The 18,407-nt window shown below is 50.6% G+C and overlaps 1 protein-coding gene across 8 annotated transcripts in view; it reads right to left on the reverse strand.

Annotated features, from left to right (window-relative positions):
• SH3BP4 (SH3 domain binding protein 4) overlaps nucleotides 1–18,407 on the reverse strand; it is a 103,387-nt gene that overhangs the window by 32,504 nt on the left and 52,476 nt on the right. Inside the window, exon 1 of one of the 8 annotated variants that reach the window (XM_010364385.2) lies at nucleotides 12,475–12,508. The exons of the other annotated variants lie outside the window; for them this stretch is intronic. The gene's annotated coding sequence lies outside the window, so the exon portion shown is untranslated. Of the gene's footprint in view, nucleotides 1–12,474; nucleotides 12,509–18,407 lie in introns of those variants that run through there. 8 annotated transcript variants of the gene reach the window in all.

Below are 18,407 nucleotides of genomic sequence, written 5' to 3' on the forward strand. Positions count from 1 at the left end.
ATCTGACAGCAAGGGGATGGGTCGTGAACGTTTCAATTCATCCGCTTTCAACATCTTAATCCACCCTCCTTTGAATATTAGTCAGAAATAGTTCAAGTATCAGCGACCTCTTTTTTTTTTGGAGACATTAGAGTCTTGCTCTGCCGCCCAGGCCGGAAGGCAGTGGCACGATCTTGGCTCACTGCAGCCTCCACCTCCTGAGTAGCTGGGACCACAGGTGTGTGCCACCACACCTGGCTAATTTTTGTATTTGATTAGAGATGGGTTTTCAGCATGTTGGCCAGGCTGGTCTCAAACCCCTGACCTCAAGTGATCTGCCTGCCTCGGCCTCCCGAAGTGCTGGGATCACAAGCGTGAGCCACCGCAACTGGCCAAGTAGCAACTACTTCTTAGTCCCACCTGGTGGATTATCATTTTGCACCCTCTGCTCAATTACATCCTAAAATCTCAGCAGGTCAGCTGCAAATATCTCCTCCGCTCTGTGCTCACTTGCACTAATCCATTTGGTAACTTGATAAAGTCTCAATTATGTAATCGTATCAATCTTTCCTTTGTTATTTCTCCTTGATGCACAGAAAGGCCTCCCTTGATGACAAATTCAATAAACATTCACATCTATTTTCCTTTACTTAAAAAAAAAAGGTTTGTGGACTGAGATTAATGTACAAAGAATTTATTTTGCTTCTCGGGGAGGGATGTTACAAAATTAACTAACAAACAGATGAGCAATTACTCCTGCATGAATTCCTGAACAATCTGTCCCCTTCTGACTCATGTGATGTCATCTTAATGCATTTTTAAATGTGTACAGACACTAGGGTCTGAACCGGGGCTGTTCTGTGTCATTAGTTTGCCTATATTTATCACAATATCAACCTTTATTTAACCATGATAGTTCTGCTGTGTTGGGCTACATGGAAGGTCTAGTTTCTATGCCCTATTCTATTTCAAAGTCCTATCAGTTATTTTTACCTTTTTTTCCTTCCAAATAAACTTTATTATTATCATTTTTTTTGGAGACAAAGTCTCACTCTTTCACCCAGGCTAGAGCACAGTGGCATGATCTTGGCCCACTGCAACCTTTGCCTCCCAAGTTCAAGGGATTCTCCTGCCTCAGCCTCCTGAGTAACTGGGATTACAGGCATGCACCACCATGCCTGACTGTTGTTTTTTTTTTTTTTTTTAGTAGAGACAGGGTTTCACCATGCTGGCCAGGCTGGTCACTGGTCAGGCTTGAACTCCTGACCTCAAGTGATCCACATGCCTCAGCCTCCCAAAATGCTGGGATTACAGGAGTGAGCCACTATACCCAGCCCTCTTCCAAATAAACTTTAGAATAATTTAATAAAATGTCTGCCATCATCTAATTTCTGCAAAAACATATTCCCACTGGGATTTCCTGGGTACTGCCCAACAGTAAGTGACATCTTTATACTCTTCCATCTTTTCTTCCACAAATGTCACTGGGTCCCCATTGATTTAGATATGAGTCCCAGAGCAGTGTAGGGCAGAAATTGCCAAACTTTTCCTGTAAAGGGACAGAGATGAAATGAAGCTTTAGGTGTCCATATATTCTCTGTCACAAAGACTCAGCTCTGCCTTTGTGGTCCAAAAGAAGCCATAGATGATACAAATAAATGAGTAGGAACATGTTCCAACAAAAATGTATTTATAAAAAACAGGAGGCAGATAGTTTGCCTCTCCCTGGTGTCAAGATTATGAGGGTGGAACACTCTGCCTAGAGTCTGGCTGATGGACTTGGGGCCTTGGCACTGCCAATCACCAGCTGGGAGGCTTAGGGCAAAAATCACTTGACCTTGAAAGGAGTCCTTAACTGCAAAATGGAAACAATGAAAACGCAATGAGATTATAGGTACACAAAAAGCACTGCTTCTAGGGTTGATATTAACTAAAAGCATAACAATAACTGTCGGGTAACACCAGCACTACCACCAAAACCAGCTGTAGTAGTAACAGTAGGAGTTAGAAGAGGACTCAAAGTGTTTTCTTTGCAGAAAACATTTTTAATACATTATGATATTTTAAATTTGGGTTAGGATGTTGTCATCACCGTGAATGCCATCTCTTTTTCCGATTATATTTTCAGGAGATTATTGCTGGAAAACAGAAGTCACTTATTTTTTCTTTTCTTTTTTTTCAGACAGGGTCTCACTCTGTGGCCCAGGCTGGAGTGCAGTGGTACAATTTTGGCTCACTGCAACCTCTGCCTCCTGGGTTCAAGCAATTCTCCTGCCTCTGTCTCCTGAGTAGCTGGGATTACAGGCATGCACCACCACGCCTGGCTAATTTTTGTATTTATTGGCAGAGACAGGGTTTCGCCATGCTGTCCAGGCTGGTCTTGAACTCCTGACCACAGATGATCTGCTGCCTTGGCCTCCCAAAGTGCTGGGATTAGAGGCGTGAGTTACTGAACTTGCTCAAGAAGTCACTTATTTCTATATCTAGGCATTTTCAATTCAGTAACTAAAATCTTGTTTTAAAGACACCCATTCCTACAAACCTGCTTCAAAGCAAGCCAGAGTCTGCCCAGCTCAGTGGTGTCTGTTTCACTGCCTTTCCCGTTCTATCTCTTACGTCGCAAAGAAGAATCTTCCTAGATTTGGTGGCTCTCCCTCGGGGGGAGGCCACAAGTTCCAGCTTGAGTTTCTTTCTCATAATCTGGTCAATAATCAATTAAAATGTCATTTACAACAACATTTCCATATAGAACATGTAACTTGCTTTTCTTTCTCTCTTTTAAAGATTCTTTTTTTTTTTTTTTTAAAGAATTTAGAGTATAGTCTGGGAACTCTGGCCTCAGATCTCTCATCTGGAAAAGGAGGAGTGGAATGGACCTTCTTCTAGATTGAGAAGGTAGCAGCAGCAGAAACAGTGGTGACAACAGAACTCACCCTTCCCTGGCCGGGTGCAGTGGCTCACACCTGTAATGCCAGCACTTTGGGAGGCTGAGGCGGGCAGATCGCCTGAGGTCAGGAGTTTGAGACCAGCCTGATCAACATGGTGAAACCCCGTCTCCACTAAAAATACAAAATTAGCCAGGTGTGGCGGTGCATGCCTGTAATCCCAGCTACTCGGGAGGCTGAGGCAGGAGAATCGCTTGAACCTAGGAGGCGGAGGTGGCAGTGAACTGAGATCGCACCATTGCACTCCAGCCTGGGCAACAAGATCGAAACTCCATCTCAAAAAAAAAAAAAAAAAAAAATCACCCTTCCCGCCGTCAAGCCCATCATCCTCACACAAGAGGCTTTCCCTGCATCTCTCCCCTTCTTCTGCCCCCAATCCAGCCCACTATGTCCAGTCAGTGTGATCGCCACTGTATTCCAGTCTGATCTCCTCTCTCTATTACCTGCTCCTGGCCATGTGCTCCATCACTCACCTGGATGCTCTGCAGCGCCCTCTCGCCTGGGCTCCCTGGTTCCACTCCCTCCACCCACCCACCAACAAAACCATTCTCCTTAGGGCACCAGGGCTCTTTCAACAAATTAAGTCTCTCCAGGGGCATCTCGCTGCATTCAGAACAAAATTTCACCTCTTGACTAGGCCCCGAAGCCCTGGCTGTCCTTGTCTCCTCCCTGGTGCACAATGGAACTGTTCCTGCCCCAGGACCCTTGCACTGGCTATTCCCTCTGGCAGGCAAGCCCTGCTCCAGAACATCACCTGGCTGATAACTTTTGCCACCCAGATCTCAGGCCAATGCCATTGCACCAGAAAGGCGGATCTGACCACTCACCACTGCAGCCTTGCTCAGTGGGTTTTGCTGTTTTCTGGAGGGCACATGACTTACCTCAATCAACTCTGTCTTCAGGTCTTGTCTATTTCCTGGCTCCCTCTGAAGGTAAGCTCCATGAACAAACTCCCTGTTCCCAGATGTGCCCCGATTCCCAGAACAGCACCAGGTATGACTTAGTCACTCAGGAACATGGGTTTAAAAAAAAAAAGCAACCGAAACCCGAAGACAGCAATGCACACCAAAGGGGCCCCTCAGAGCACCCCAGTCCTGGCTCCCTTTCTCCCGGAAGTACTTCACCGTGGAAACAATAGTCATCTAAATTACTCATAATAATACATGCCTTTTTTGATAAAAAATTTCAGGAACTTTTGCTTGCAAAGATCATGGAGGGGTAGAAGAATGATTTACCCATTCAATAAAGCCCCCCTGAAGGCAAGCTTATGCCAGAATCATGCTAGATGCTTTGGTAACTAAGGTTGGTGTTTAAGAGGGAAGTGGCAGCTTTTCCTACTCACCTGCCCAGAGGCCTGAACCTGGCTATTGCACACTGGCCTGGGAGGGACAGCCTGTACCCGTTCCCCACGAGACTAAAACAGGTGCAGGGACTGCTGTTTTGTTTCATTTATTGCTCTACCTGCCCCCTGCCCAATCCCCTGGTTTGTGGAACTGCACCTCACTCCGAGCAAGCATCCAGACTCTATAGAATGAACTCAGGGCCATGGTCTGAAATGAGTTGCACAGAAACAATCACCTCATCCAGCTTCCTCCCTCCTGCAGTCTCCCTGCCCCACACCAAGGGTTTGGCTACACCATAAGCCACTTAGACCCTTGAACACAGATAATCCAAGACCCTGTAAGCTCTTGTCTGTCCCCACTCTCCCTGGGCCATGGAGATCTGCCAGGTCCCCGGAATTAGGGCCTGTGTCTCACTTCCACACAGAATGTTTATGTAGGTGGTGTTGATAGGACCCAAGATACGAGGTACCTAGAGTGCTTTCTGCTCCAGTGGACCCACCAAGAGTCCTGTTATGTTTTAGAAAGAACCAAAAATACTGCTTGAATATCAACCATTTGATGTGGTTCAAACTAAAACCAACATTCTAAAATAATTCATTACAGATTTAATGTGGCACTGCCTCTAATTTCCTGAGAGGGATTTTAACGCCGATAACACTCCACCCATATGAAAAGGCAGGGGAGGGGGCCTGACACATGGCACCCAGGGAATGACCCTGGGCCCCTGGAAGGCAGGGGAGATAAGCACGTGTGCAGAAATATCAACGCCCACCCGTGTTGATAAAGCCACTTATGCCCAGCCATTCATTCTGAGAAGCCAGACACAAAAGCTCGAGATAACTCCACAGACAAGGGTGAAACTGATTAATTAAGTCTGATCTATGGATGACAGAATGCCAAGCAGCCATTAATATGGCTTAGGAGTGGATTTTTTTTTTTTTTTTTTTTTTTTGAGACTGAGCCTCACTCTGTCGCTCAGGCTGGAATGCAGTGGCACAATCTCGGCTCACTGCAACCTCCACCTCTCGGGTTCAAGCAATTCTCTGGCTCAGCCTCCCAAGTAGCTGGGATTACAGGCACCTGCCACCACGCTTGGCTAATTTTTGTATTTTTAGTAGAGACAGGCTTCACCATCTTGGCCAGGCTGGTCTTAAACTCCTGACCTCGTTATCCACCTGCCTTGGCCTCCCAAAGTGCTGGATCTCACCCAGCCAGGAGAGGATTTTAAGACATGAGAAATGTGAATATATTAAGTCTTAGCGTATTTTACCAAACAATATTACAGCATGGTCTCAATTTTCTTTGGGTACATGAGAAAGCTACATACCAAAAAAAAAAAAAAAAGAAAGAAAAAAAGGAAAAAAAAAAGAAAGCAAACAGAAACTCATTGCAGGAATTGAGAGCTGGATGATTTATGTTGTTGCTTGTAATTTTGTTCTGTGTTCCCTGTATCTTCTGAAGCAACGTGGTTTGTTCTTGGGGGAAGTGTGAGGTGGCATCCCCATCTCCCGTAGACAGAAACCCGCATCTCTGCATCAGCTTGGAAGGGATGGATGAGGATGGATGGATGGATGGATGGATGGATGGATGGATGATGGATGGACAGACAGGACGGATGAAAAGATGAGTTGTGGTGGCTCACACTTGTAATCCCAGCACTTTGGGAGGCAGAGGTGGGTGGATCACGAGGTCAGGAGATCGAGACCATCCAGGCCAACATGGTGAAACCCCGTCTCTACTAAAAATACAAAAAAATTAGCTGGGCATGGTGGCAAGAGCTCAAAGTCTGTGAAAGTTTGTTTGACACACTTATTTTTACTCAGACTTGCTGCTTCCCAAATGTTCCAGTGTGGTCTGGAATGCAAAGAATTACACCAGATTGCGTTAACAGGTGCTTCATTAAATTGGGTAGTATGATTTCTTTATTAACTACTGATCAGTTACTAAATTTCCCCTCCATTGATAGCTGTGGAAACTATGGGCTTTGTTAGTGAAGGGTCAGCAATATTCACTGCACCGTATTTGCATTTGTTTGAGCCATTTAAGGCCCAAACAAGGGGTTAAAGGATAACACAGAAATGCTTGTGAACAAGCGCCTTTTGGCTAAAACCTAAATGCCACCAGGCCAGGGAGAGGATGATACTGAGAAGTCACTGTGTTCCCATTGTTTTAATACCCTCTGTCCCTTCTAAAGACGCTGAAGTCCTCATCCCCAATAACTGTAAATGTGACTGTCTTTGGAAAGAAGGTCTTTGCAGATGATCAAGTTAAGATGAAGTGACTGGGGGGCCCAAATCCAGGAGGACTGGCATCCTCATTTATACAAAGAGGAAATGTGGACACGGAGAGACGCACACAAGGAAACATGATGTGAAGATCCGGTGAGACGGTGACCAACTGCAAGCCAAGAAGGGATGCCGAGGAGTGGAAGCCAGGAGTGGAGAATGGGACAGATTCTCCCTCACAGCTTCAGGAGGAACAGCTCTGCTGATGCTTGATTGTGGACATCGGGCTTCCTGAGCTGAGAACAGACTTCCACGGGCAAGACACCCAGCTGGTGGTGCTTTGTTATGGCGGCCCCAGGAAACAAACATTTCCTTAAAGGCTAAAACCAAGAAGGCTTGGACACAGATCCCTATTCTCAGAACTCACTCCCCTTAACGCTGTGTGGGTGCTGCTTCCCAGGCGCCTCTCACATCTAACACAACGCGGACTCAGAGCACACAGAGGGCAAGCTCCTGAAACAGAGAGACGAGGCCTCCACCGCGAAACTCAGCCAGCCTTCATGCTCACTGAATGTACTTTCCTAAGAGCCCACACTAACTGGCATCGCCTGATCCTGCTCGCCATTCTTGAAGGATCAGGCTGACGTCGGCAGGCAACGGGTAATTATACCTCTATATCCACCGTGCAATTTACTAAATCCTGCTACGTCACCTTAAGAGCCACGCAAAGGCATTTCTTAATGGCAACCAAATCACTGGGGCTTTCACACTCGCTTTCACTAAGATACTGGAGCTACCTGAACATTGCGATTAACTAGGAATGCACTCAAACCATTAGAAAATGGGGGGAGGGTCTTGGGAATAAAAGGACAGAGCAGAACAGAGACCCTGTAAGAGACGGCAGGCAAAACCCCCTTGTCCTCAGCCCAGCAGTTACCTTGGGAGCTCTCGAGGCAGTGTTGATCTCCCCAGAAAATCAAGTTCCTCCTGGTGGGGGCCCAGCTAGTCTGCAGCAGTATACGCACCAACTAACAAAATACTTACTAATGCAAATGAATGCCCATCCCTAGTCACAGCGCTAAGATCAAACTCCAAGGAGAAATTTCCAGCAGCTGGTAGGAGCAGAGTGAAAATCAGCCAAGGGTGGGAGATCCCAGCTTGCAGGAGGGCTGGGAAGCACATGGACTGCCCAGAGACAGGGGGGACAACTGGAGAAGGGGGAACAGCTTCCACACACAAGGTTCCTGTGTGATCATGGGAAAGACGGGCCGGACCTTCTGCACAGGAGGGAGGAAGGGCTGGCAGCAAACCACGCAGGCCAGGGAGAAGGCCACTCAGACAGTGGAGGCCTGAAGACCTCCTCCCTTCCCACACTGGCCAGATGTGCCCGGCGAGTCTGACTCTCACCTCTGCTGATTTAAGAGAGTCATTCTGGGAAAAGACCAGGGAACAGAAAGGCTGTTTTGGAAACATTTCTTTTTATTACGAGTGGGCTGAAGTTTCCACAACCTGGGAGAAAAGCTGGGTCACCATTTGCATTTAGAGAGCGTGCACATTCAGCATCCGGCCTCCAGCCCCAAAGCCGAGGCACAGAAAGGCCAGCTCTGCTCCCAGAGGCCTGTGTACTCGTCTGGTGTGGTCCTTGGCTTTCTCACCTGATCCTTGGTAAAATATTAAAAACTCATCCCTGTCTCCTTCCTCCTGCTCCTTGGACCACAGCGGGGACTAAGTTGGGGTGACGGCACGGCACGAGTTGGAATCGCGTGTTGGGGTTAGAAGTGTGTAATGCACTCCAGGGAGTAAGGTGGGTGACAGCAAGGGTCATGGGCTGGTGCCAGGCCAGTGCACCCTGCAGGCACTGCAGCCCAGCCGGCCGGGCAGGTGAAGGAGGGGAACTATGAGCAAGGCTTGGGGTCAGGCCAGGCCTGCAGGCACACGGGTCACCAGCAGTAAAACGAAGAGCCCTCCCTTGCAGTGTGGCCGGTCATTGTCCCCACTTAAGACATAGGGCGTGCTTTCTTTAGGTGGGACGTACAATGATCGAAACATGACAACCAGGATGAAAACTTGGCAGACAACTCAGGCGTCCCCTCAGCTCCCGTTTACAGAACACTACAGGACACATTTGTAGCTACCACCCTTCTCGACCTGTGTAGATGGAGCCTGGTCAGCATGACCTGTCTGTGGGGTGAAGACACTGGGTCACTGGCTGTGGCTGTCAATCACTGAACTGTGCCGTGTGCAGCAGAAACCCAGGAGATGGTCTGCCGAGGTCAGGACCCTTCCTGTTCCAGTTACTGTTCTTGTGTTTCCTCTGGGCTGGCTGTCCCTCCCAGTGCTCTGAGCCACCGTCAGTGCCCCGTAACACCCACAAGCAGCTGGAGGGAAGATGCCAGAGTGTTTAAGCCAACAAGCTGCTCCCTGCGTCCACACCGAGTGTACGGGCACCAGCCCCGTGCTCTCCCTCTAATAGGACCTGATCACTTTATTGTAACAGCTTATTGAATTGTGTGTCTCTCCAGCCAAGCTGTGCACTCTGGGTCAGCAAGGGCTGCGTCTGTCTCTCAGTATTCCAGCCCCCACCCACAGCCTGGAATGCAGCAGCAACCGCTCAATGGACACTAGTCAACTGCACAGAGGGCTTCAGGGTGGCTCCCATCCATCTCCTTCTATATGAATGGGGCTGCTTCCCAAAAGCAAGACATCTTATGCTCATATCCTTCTCATTTCCAGCTGGTACAGGCATATGTTCTGACAACCAGAGTTATCAGAACTGCAGGTCTTCCTTAATTTAAGTCGAGAGGAAGGACATTCACTAAATACACAGGTACTGAGCCTTTGCCAGGAATACAAAGAAAAGCAAGACTGTCGCTGATCCCAGCAGGTTTACAGAAATGGCAGACACAGATGAGCGCTATCAAAGACTATGATCCAGGGAAGACAGCAAGAGCCATTGTTATGGGTGGAACTGAGTCACCCCAAAAGATGTGCTCAAGTCCTAACTCCTGGTACCTGTACATTTTACCGTATTTTGGAATACAGTCTTTGCAGATGTGACCAGGATGAGGTCACACTGAATTAGGATGGGCTCTAACTCCAGTCACTGGTGTCCTTATAAGACAGAAATTTAAATCCAGTACAGAGACACCGACAGAAGAGGGCCACATAACAATGAAGGCAGACATTTTTTGTAGGAAGGCAGCTTTAAGCCAATGAAGACTGCCAACAACCTCTGGAAGCTAGGAGAGAGAGGAAGGGGTCTTCTAGGAGAGGGAGGAAGGTTTCTCCTAGGAGAGGGAGGAAGGGTCTCCTAGGAGAGGGAGGAAGGGTCTCCAAGGAGAGGGAGGAAGGTTTCTCCTAGGAGAGGGAGGAAGGTTTCTCCTAGGAGAGGGAGGAAGGGTTCTCCTAGGAGAGGGAGGAAGGTTCTCCTAGGAGAGGGAGGAAGGGTTCTCCTAGGAGAGGGAGGAAGGTTTCTCCTAGGAGAGGGAGGAAGGGTCTCCTAGGAGAGGGAGGAAGGTTCTCCTAGGAGAGGGAGGAAGGTTTCTCCTAGGAGAGGGAGGAAGGTTTCTCCTAGGAGAGGGAGGAAGGTATCTCCTAGGAGAGGGAGGAAGGGTTCTCCTAGGAGAGGGAGGAAGGGTTCTCCTAGGAGAGGGAGGAAGGGTTCTCCTAGGAGAGGGAGGAAGGTTTCTCCTAGGAGAGGGAGGAAGGTTTCTCCTAGGAGAGGGAAGAAGGGTTCTCCTAGGAGAGGGAGGAAGGGTTCTTCTAGGAGAGGGAGGAAGGGTCTCCTAGGAGAGGGAGGAAGGTTCTCCTAGGAGAGGGAGGAAGGGTTCCAGGAGAGGGAGGAAGGGTTCTCCTAGGAGAGGGAGGAAGGGTCTCCAAGGAGAGGGAGGAAGGGTTCTAGAAGAGGGAGAAATGGTTCTCCTAGGAGCGAGAGGAAGGGCTCTAGGAGAGGGAGGAAGGGTTCTCTTAGGAGAGGGAGGAAAGGTTCTCCTAGGAGAGTGGGGAAGGGTTTTCCTAGAGTCTTTGGAGAGACATGGTACTGCCAACATCTTGCTTTCAGGCTCCGGCCTCCAGACTGAGAATGTCTTTCTGGTTTAAGGCACACAGTCCTTGGCACTGTGTTACGGCAGCCCTAGGGAACCAGCATGCCCAGCAACATTCGTTGGCTGCTGGGTGTGTGTCAGGCACCATTCTAAGTGCTTTCAACGTGTTAATTCATTTGTGTATCACAAGTGCCCTATGAGACAGATAAGGATTATGACCTCTATTTCACAAATGAGGAAACCGAGATGCAGAGAAGCCAAGCCTCTTGTCCAAGGTTTTCCAGCCACCAAACAGCTAGACCAAGTAGTTTTGAGGCCTACTGTGTGCACCTTGCCCTGCGGGCCTCCTCGAAGCAGGCTGGGCCCAGTACGGGCAGTCAGCACCACAAGACTCAGACAGGCAACTGGAGATAAAGTGGGGTGGGCCCAGGGACACAGCAAAGGGGGCTCACAGAAACACCCATCATTTCTTGCGTGCGAAGGTGTACTGGCTCAAGGTTTACAGAGAAAACCTGGGGTGGGAGCCACAGGGGCTGTGTGCACCATGGGGAGGGGTTTCCAATCTGCAAGTCAGGCTGCCAAGGAGGGGATGATACACCTTACGTAGTTTGGGGGACTCCAGGGATGGGATGAAGGGTAGATAAGCAGGGGGTAACCCTGAAAAAAGACCCTCCAGGAAGCTCCAGCACTCACCAGAAGGAGGTGATGGAACATCTCCACCACGGCAGGGAGGGTTTGAGGAGAGATGAGACTAACACACTTGCCCAGGAGTAAGAGGCAGGGCCTGGGGGTGACATGGAGGTGGCGAGCAAAAACCACAAACAAAGACGTTATTAGCTGGGATCTCCAAAATAGGCTGAATGTGGGCAGCATGGAGAAAAAGGAAGGTAGAGGGTTTTCTTCTGGACATGCCAATGTGGGGTACCCATAGGAGGAGCAAACACATGGCTCTGGCAGCGAGAGGTAAATCTCAATTAGATCTGGAATAGACTTTTGGGGAGAGATCCATAGAGAGAGGATGAGATCAAGGATATGGGAAGGAGGCAAGGGTCAAGGCCAGGACCCCAGAGAACAGTTACCATCAAAGGTGGGCCAGCCAGCAAAGAGCAGAGACAGATGCAGAGAGAGGCCAAGGAGAGAGAGAAGAGACACGACAGAGAAGCTGAGAAATAATGGAGGCCAGCGGAAGGAGCTGAATCCCCAAAGCATTCTTGGACACAATGACCTAGGAGCTCTGCCCTCCAGGGTCCCAGGCATACCACGGCCCCTCTCTCACACTCTCCGTTAAGATCCTCTTATCTCTGGCCCATTCAGTGACACTTTGGTCCCTTCAACCATCCCGCCATACTGGAGCGAGCCTCTGAGTTTTGTTCCTTGGAAGTGGAGGGGCCAACTGCCTTTGCAGAGTGGAGGCCCACAGCAGACAGATACACACTGCAGGCCAGATGGCACCTGCAGAGCTCAGAGGGGAGCTGGGCAGCAGGAGGGCCCAGACAGCACTCCAGGAAGCCTGCTTATCCCAAGTAATAGTCCTTCAGGTGGTAAGGAGGCAAGTATATTCTACCCAGAACCATTTCTATTTAAACAAACTCACCAATGGGTCAGTGATGAACATTTAGCTCTCAGCTATGGGGAAACGCTCTTATGCAAATCAGCTGATTTCTAGACAGTCCCAGAGAACACAAGCTGTCCCTCCACCTGTCCCTTGGGCAAATATCAGCCCAGCCCCTGCAAGCCAGCTGGAACCCCAGTGTTGTGCTGGTGTGGTGGAGGTAACAGGGCAGTCAGACAAAAACAGGCAGGCAGCAGCCAGCTGCTCCCATTGCTCTCTTTTTTAAAGCAAAGCATAAATGAGCAAAGTGTGTGAATCACCCCGTTTTTCAGTAGGGCCTCTGCTACAGGCCCATACCAGGTGGAGATAAAATGGAACAAAACTTACCCAACAGGTTTCCTAGCAGGAGAATGAGTTCACCAGAGGCCGGTGGCCTTTTGGTAATTCACAGCTTGTTTGCCTTGGAGTTTTTACAGTGACGTAGGGAGAGGTGCTTGGAAAGGGCACCAAGAGTGATCCAGAGCCAGAGGATACCGCCAGAACCAAGGGGAGCTTGGAGAAGCTTCTTTCTTGTCTCCAACTAAAAAGTACCTAAGGAGCATTATTCCACACAGAGGGTACCAAAAACAGAATCAGGAGAAAATAACCACCTCCAAGGAGAAACGGTACAAGAGGCAGCACCTCAAGCATCCTCCGCCCCCTGCTTGACTTTGCCATGGTTCCTGAGCAGGCCTCAGCTGGTTCTTCCTGGCGTTTTCTCTCTGGCCCTCCTGGTGCCCTGCAGGGAGGCTGCAGCCCAGAGTTCATACCAGGCGACCACACAGCCCCGGCTGCATCAAAGGGCCTCCCTCCCATCAAGGGGCTGTCCCAGCCCAGGGCTTCAGGCTGGCTGAGCTGGGAGGCGAGGCTGGCAAACAGGCCTCCTTCCTTTCAGCTTATATACATCCTACAGTGGCCCCTCAAGCTGTGCCACACCTCTCCGGGCACCAGCTCCCACCTAACAGCTCACAACACCGTTCCCACCCAGGCTGGAGAGGAAGGCCACACAGAGGGCCATGTCCCAGAGCAGCTTTCCTGACAGCTCCGAAACCTCCGAGCCAGCCAGCTGCGGCTCTCCCTTTCCCGCGGGGGTGCAGCTCACGGGGCATCGTCCACCCCCCATGGCTGGTCCTTCTTGGCCTCCTTCAGAGAGTCTCCTCCCCTGCCTGTCCTTGATGTCCAACCTCTCCGGTGTCCATCCCTGCTCTGCTGGTCTCCTCCCTGGCGCATTCTCCTGGGGTGCCTGAGTCCGCCCTGGGAATGGCTAGGAGCATCTCTCCTGATGCTCAAACCTTGTCTCTACCCTGCCTCCTCAGCACCACCCACAACTGCCCCCATGGGCTCAGGATGGCTGCAGCCTCTCAAGCACTGCACACCTGGCCTCTTCTTCCCCAGATAGCAAGTGGCAGCACCCAGAAATCCCTCATCCTAAACTCCTCCTTCCTCCAAAACCAGTCAATCAATTCTCTAGGTGAAACAGCAAACTTTGTCTGGAAAATGATTTCTCCACGTCACCACTGCTGACATTTGGGGCCGGATCAGCCTTCGCTGTGGGCTGTCCTGGGCACCGTACGATGTGCAGCAGTGTCCTCAGGCTCTACCCACCCCAACCTCTTCCCTCCTCCCTGAGAGGTGACAACCACAAGTCTCCAGACATTGCCAAATGTCCCTGGGGGGCTGGGAGAGGCAAGGTCGCCCCAGGTGAGAAGCCCTGTGGTAAAGGATCAGAGTCAGTATCTGGGGCTTTTCAGGCCATTTGGTCTCCACTGCAACCTGGAGGAAGCAGGGAGGAGTTGCTCTGGACCCCACCTGCCATCTCTCCATCTCTGACCAGCTCCCCTCTGCGTCGCCCGCCCCTGCCTTTCTGTAGGGACTCACCTGTCTCACCTGGACTCTCCTCCTCAACTGCCTCCACTCCCTCCCCTCTACTTGATTTCTCAGATGTGGGTTCACCTGACCCTAGGAAATGGAATTCATTTCCATCCTGACCGGGATGATGACACCCTTTACCCACGGCCAGGCCCTGTAATAAATGTTCCGTCAGCTCATTTAAGTCTCTGAAGCAGGTCCGATGAGTAGAGGAAATGGAATGGATTTGGAGAATGAACTTGTCTAAGGACACACAGATGCAGCATGGCACCCCCAATCTTCCTCACTAAACAGGCACCATCAGCCATGTTGCTGCTGTCACTGAGGTCCTGCCCTGGTTCCCCCTCTCTTTATCTCCCCTAACCCAGCCCCTCTTTGAACCCCCAGGCAAAACCCAGATGGAGGGTCAGAGCTGGAGGGTCTTGGCAGCCGTGCAGCAGTACAGACGGATGCTTCCATTTGGGAACAGGCCTCACGCCCTTGGCCTTGCCAGTCTCATCCGAGAGCCCGCAGGGTGCTGGCCCAGCAGAAATCTAGGCTGGGCGGCTCCTGGCAAAGCAGAGCAAGGGGGTCCCCTGAGTCCACAGGCTCCTGAGGACACAGGCCCCTGAGAGCACAGGCCCTCTGCTTCTGAGAGTCCTGTGGTCCCGACTGCAGCCAGCCCAGCACCACCGGGACCTTCATCTGCTGGCTTCCTTCCGGGAATGCTTTTGTATCACAGCTAAAAATCCATTAGGAATAAAAGGCACTATGCTTTGGTTCCTAAAAAAAAAATGCTACCCCACAGATTTTTGATGGATCCACTCTTGACCAAACCCACAATGCGTATGATACCCCCCAGGCAGCAAGTAGCCGCTCTGAGATTTTCTGAACACATCCATGCCCAGCCCAAAGGAAAAGGGCAGGAAAGAAAAAAGCCTCGCGGAACAAAGCCTGCGAAGACAAAGGAGACCGAGGCTGACTCCCTAGTCTCCCACCTGCTGTCCTTTTTCCATCCTGCTCACTAGGTCAGAAAAGCCGTGGCCGGCAGTGTGCTCTGGGTACAAAGCAGGCTCCGCTCTCAGGTCATTCCGCTCCAGCCAGCCCAGCACTGTGCCAGGACAGGCAGCTCCTGCCCAGGATTAGTGGCTGGGGCCAGACAGTAGCAGGGGCTGGGCGGGCTTCCTACTCACCCAGGGATCCAAACCTCCCCCTGGCGACTCCCACAGCCAGGAACACAGGCAGGCACACAACAGCGGGATTCCAACTGCAGGAGCTAAGAGGGCTTGGCTGTGTGCAGACCCCACGAAGCCAGCCTGCTTGGGACCCTGGGACGGCCAGCGCTGGCTCGTTTACAATGGGCCACCTTCCCAAAGCCAGCATGCTCTGGCTCTCCTCCCATTCTGCCCCCACTGCATTTTGTAAGATGTGTGTGAAACCTGCAAAGCTTGGATCCCTGGGAGGGTTCAGCAAACAAGCCCTTCCTTTGAAGCTCTGAAAGGCAAAAGCACGAGAGAGGTCAGCCTGTAGCCTGGGCACAAGGAAGCCGAGATCAACAACTAAGTGGGGTGGACGGAGGCAGGGGGTTCAGCAACTCTGAGAGGTTCATGGTGTCAGGGGAAGATTTGCTGAAATGCAGGTTCTGCGCCTTGCCTCGGAGATCTTCACTCATTCGGGCTGAGACACCACTCAAGGTCCCAACAGGAAAGCAGCAATTTACAACAATGCGGGGACCCCGGGGGGAAGTGACGCTAGAGAAGCCTCTACTGGAACCTGGGGGAGACAGGGACCCCCAGTCAGGGCAGCCAGAGTCAGCCCCAGGCGAGGGGCTCCCCTGACACTTCCCTCTCCACTGCAAGCCAGAAGGCAGGGGAGCTCCTGGGGTGCAGCCAATTCAGACCACTCCCTGGGCCAACAGCATAGCAGGGCTGGGAGGGACAGACAGACAGACAGACATGGCCAGCACAGGGGAGGCCCAGGAAGCTGCTTTTTCCCCCACAAGCCTCCTGTGCGACACCTGGGCAAACACTTGGTCTAGGTCTCTTGTTGACTACCCTGCTCTCCACAAGCAGCGCTTCCTCGCATTCCTGTGTTAACGCCCAGGGGGATCTGCAGGTGGAGAGCACCTAGCACAGGCCTTTATATGACAGTGACCCTTGCTGGTCCATGCCAACAGTGAGTTCAACAACAGACCAAGCCCTAGCTCCTGGGAGATCCATAAAATCCTGGGGATAGGCATGGGATGGGGGAGAAGGAATCAAAAGCCAGGGATCTCTCCAAGAACTTGGGAATGAGAGAAGACAGCTCTTAGAATAGAATTAGACCATCAAATACATGAATCCTAGTAGCACCAGTCAAAATAGCCAGAAGGTGGCAATGACCCAAATGTCCATCAACGAATGAAAGTGTAAACAAAAAGTGATGCAGCCATATGATGGAATATTATGCAGCCATAAAAAGGAATGGGGTTCTGACACATGCTGCCACGTGGATGAACCCTGGAAACACTCTGCAGTGAAAGAAGACAGTCACCAAAGGCCACATACTGTAGGGTTCCATTTATAAGTCATGTCCAGAATACACAAATCCATAGGAATCCATAGACACCAACAGCAGAGCAGTGGCTGTCAGGGGCTGGAAGGAGGGGCAGCGACTGCTCATGGGGGCCCTTTAGGGTTGAAAAAATGTTCTGGAAATTGATAGAGGTGGTGGTTGCACAACTTTGTGAATATTCTATACAGCACAGAATTGTGACATTTCAAAATGGTAAATTACATGTTATGTGAACTTCATTTCAATCATTTTTTAAAAAAATAATGAAATCCTATAAAGAAGCAAAGTCACTGTAAAGAGGCCCAGTGCCACCGAGGCCACTACAGGCAATGACACCTTAAGAAGCTGCCCACGAGGAACCCATCTGGGGCTAAAATATTATGCACATGCACAGAGAACAGTCTGGAAAGATACATTTATTAAAAAGAACCGGGACACTGACAGCATTTTTTTTATCATGAGCAATAAACTACTAAAGCAGAGAAAAGGCAAACCTATGTTTAGTTAGGAGTTAGGAGGGTCCCTAGTCAGTCAGGCCCAGGGAAAACGCCACCAACAGGAGAAGCCGTGGCAAACTTCACCGAGTGACAGCCAGGAGCTGGGAGCTGTTGGGGTGCTAACAGGCAGCCCCAAAGCCTGCAGTCCCACTGCAGCAATGCACCCCACAGAAGGCAGTTACCTAGGGCTATCTTGGGTGGGTTTTAGGACTCTAAAAACCTAACTCAAACGAACTAAGAAAAAACAGGAACAGACCGTGGCCCCTAAAATCACACCGAGGTGAGGACAGGGGTGGGGCCATCCCTGGAGCCACCTGGATGCAGACACTCCAAGCCCCCCAGCCTCTAGCCTCTGTCACCGTCGCTGTGAGTTCAGCTTCTGTATGCCAGAGCCACATCTCCCTGCATAGGAGCGTGACTGGGAAGGCGTCACACGCCCATAACTGGGACTTCTCACTCCCACTTTACAGATGAGCAAACTAAGGCCCAACAGGGGTCAGCGAGCAGAGCCATGCAACTGTTCCTCAGCAAGATTCGACCCCCTCCACCCGCAAGACCAGACAGTTTAGTTCCAGAGTCCAGGCTACACACAGGTGCCAACAAAATGGGAAGAAAACAGGGTCTGCTTCTCAGATGAAACAGTAAACAGACTGTAAACAGACTGTAAACAGACTGTAAACAGCCCCATTCTGCTCTCATGCCCCTGACCTGTATGTACAGTGAGGATGCATTATCTGCACCTCCAAAGTATCCCCTTTCTTCCTGTCAAATGAATACATTGGTACCCTCGCCTCCATGGCCTGGGTTTGTAGGATCGAAGCCCACCCAGAATCTGGCGTTTGAATGCCAGGCCCTGGCCAGAGGAGAGCTCTCCTCGGTCACGTTGGTTCCAGCCCTTGGGTTCTACTTCCCGGGTCCCTACTATGGAGGACTGAAAGGACAGGACCACACTGGCCCTGCTGCCAGCCACACCCCCTCCACCAAAGCCCTGGCTTTATTCGATCAGAAGCCTACTCATGTGTGTTCGCGTGAAGATTTTCTAAAGAAACGTAGCATCCGAGCTGGGCAAACTATTTCATAGCAACTTAGATGCAGACCTGCCTCCTGGCACACATCTGTGCCTGGGCAGATGGCAGCCAGGTTCAAGTTACTTCAAGTTCTTTTGAAATCAAGAGATCAAAGGCAGAACGGAATCAGCATTCCCGTTAGAGGTTCATCCGGGCCCTCCTTGGAATCTGCTACTGTCAGCCAACTCCTCCCTCTGCTGACAATTCTGGAATCTTGTGTGGCCTTCTGGGATCTGAACCCAGCCCATTTGCTCTGGGTGCACTATGTCATGGCACTGGAATCAGAAGTTTCTGTTTAGGCCCATCCCTGCCAAAT

This window comes from Rhinopithecus roxellana, chromosome 14 (genome assembly GCF_007565055.1).
Source record: "Rhinopithecus roxellana isolate Shanxi Qingling chromosome 14, ASM756505v1, whole genome shotgun sequence".
NCBI classification, from domain to species: domain Eukaryota; kingdom Metazoa; phylum Chordata; class Mammalia; order Primates; family Cercopithecidae; genus Rhinopithecus; species Rhinopithecus roxellana.